Consider the following 2,692-nt stretch of genomic DNA (forward strand, 5'->3'; position numbering starts at 1 on the left):
TTTAAAATAGTATTTCGACAAAACAATATATAATAATATGGCAAATCATCTTAGCGGCAGAATTATCAATTAAATTTGAAAAGAAAATATTCAACAATTAAGAAAAATATTTTAGCTGCAGGTAATGTTTAAAACATTTAGAAATATAATTGCGCACATAAAGGAATTAAATAAAACCATATATATACATAATTATTCCTAAATTCTAATGTAGAAATATTAAAACATAAAATATTACTCATTTAGCATAAAATTTTTAAAGAAGAATTAATCAGTAAATATTTAATTAACTTAATTAAATGTTAATTAACAAGGACTTCTTATTAAACAAATAACCAAAATAAACAAATAAGAATATTAAAAATAATCAAAACAAATCGTAAGAGAGGAGTATGTCAGAAGTCAGCGCAGTAATTGATGCATAAATTAAAGTAATAATTCTAATGTGGTTCACATCATAAAATAAAATCTAAAAAATAATACAATAGTTTCAGATGTTTTGGCTTAACTTTAAGCTATCATCAGTGATTAAGCAGTTGTTGATGGTCGCACAGATAGTACAATTCTGTGTGAAAAATTATTCTAAAAGATCCAAAATGAAGCCGCAAATTGTCTCTCATCCGGTTCCAAAGCGGGATGGAAAGGCTTGGGATTATCGCAAATCCACATCAAACAAGCCATAATTTTTTAAAAATTATGGTTGAGAGACAATTTGCGGTTTAATTATGGATCATTTAGAATAATTTTTCACACGGAATTGTACAATCTGCGACCGTCAACAACGCAAAAATCAACTATACCAGTAGTCCTTCAAACAAAAATTTAAAAGTGTGTACTTTTACATTATTTTCAATGCTGAATTGAATGGTGTAAAAATAAATTATTTAAACAATTTTTTCCACTATTTAAAAAAAAAATGTTTTCAGCACTACTGGTAGTTGATTTTTGCGTAAATGCCCTCTCTTAATCACTGATGGCTTCAAATTAAGTCTGAAACTATTGTATTTTTCTCTATATTTTATAATGTGAACTACATCAGGGTTATTATTTTAAATTTCAATAGAATTTAGGCTTAAATAAAAATCAAAGAAGGTAAAAAAGCCAATAAAAGCCGACACTGGGTGTTAGTATGTATAGATAAAATATGTATTGGTTAATTAATACAATTTAGAAAGCAATCGCAAACATTTCGACTCTTATTCAAGTCATCTTCAGTACAAGAATTGTAAAAATTCCGCAAAATAATCCGTTAAAATATGAGAGTTAACCGTGTGATAGTCAAATTGTCATCTAGTCCGAACATGTAATCAAAAATCGCTTATTAAGTGTTTATAAAAACACTTAAGCAGTAAAGTCAACTAAAATTGATGATAAAATTTGGAACGCAAATTATTATTTTAATTTGCACACCAATTACCACGCTAACAGCCCTTACAATTCGTTTTGATTATTAATTAATAATTAAAATATAAATATTATGTCTGAGAATGCTACAAATATTGCTGTATTATATTATGATCAATATTAAAGATTGTGATTTTATGTTTGTAAGTATTACAATAATTATAACAGATTTAATTTCAAATTAGATTTATCTAATTTTCTAATTTCAAATTAGATTTATTTAATTTTCTAATTTCAAATTAGATTTATCTAGTTTTTTTACAAATATTATTTAGAAATTTTATTCTGACAAAACTGTTAGCGTTATAGCGAATCATTTTAGTGAAATTATGAAATTTTTGTTATATCATGATGACCTTATCGTGCAATGTTTTCACAATATTCCTATCGGGATACTCTTTATCGTAGCTCATGTGTTCACTCTTTTATCGATGAATACATATTACAGACTTCACAGAGGAACATGTTTTATGTAAAATATGTTTTCTTAGAGAAAATTTTATACTATGTCGTACTTATATTTGAATTATGACAGTTGTAACTAATGTGTATAATCAATCAAGCATAAGTTCCGGGATAAAAATCTTCTTGAAAGTTCTTAACTAATCGTCTCTGTTGTTATTTGATATTTACGATTCGAATATTCCATTTGTGATATATAAAGTGAATTGTACATACAGTTCAATTATTTAATTATTAATTACTTTCATCTTAATCGGTTTGCATTAAATAATCAAATTCATAAGAGAATTACTTTTTCACTGTCATATATACTGGTTTACTTATTCATGTACACACAAGTTTCTAGTTACGTTGAAGTTAATAAAGAAAAATAATTTCCAATTTCTCTAAACAATAAAAAAATAATTAAATAATTTAAATGGCATATGTCATTTAATGAGAAAAACAAATGTTAAGTATGCGTATGATAAATAATATGAAACTGATAAGTAATTTTTATTTAGTAAACTTATGTAAAAAAGATTTATATTTGATCAGCTATCCGATTATATGTGAATTATTATATGGTATATGCAATATAATTATTAAAGAAAAATTTGTTTATCGCACATTTTTTTCCAATAAATGTTAAAATGTACAAAAATCTAATTCAAATATAACGCTATTATTTATAATAATTATAATTAATTTTAAGCTAAATAAAAGATAAAACCAACACTCTGTTTGATTCCACGATTCACTTCCCGGCACGTAAATAGCGCGCGAATGTGCTCACGCAAGCAACGAAACACAACTACTAGCCGCTCAGAGCGGATCACCCCAAGAG

The 2,692-nt window shown here is 25.8% G+C and overlaps 1 protein-coding gene across 1 annotated transcript in view; it reads right to left on the minus strand.

The window, feature by feature from the left end:
• LOC105456321 (G-protein coupled receptor Mth2-like) overlaps positions 1-2,692 on the minus strand; it is a 19,469-nt gene extending 16,777 nt beyond the window's left edge. Inside the window, exon 1 of the mRNA XM_011700272.1 lies at positions 2,583-2,692. The gene's annotated coding sequence lies outside the window, so the exon portion shown is untranslated. The remainder of the gene's footprint in view (positions 1-2,582) is intronic.

The sequence above is a fragment of the Wasmannia auropunctata genome, unplaced genomic scaffold (assembly GCF_000956235.1).
Source record: "Wasmannia auropunctata unplaced genomic scaffold, wasmannia.A_1.0 LD335713.1, whole genome shotgun sequence".
In the NCBI taxonomy this organism is placed as follows: domain Eukaryota; kingdom Metazoa; phylum Arthropoda; class Insecta; order Hymenoptera; family Formicidae; genus Wasmannia; species Wasmannia auropunctata.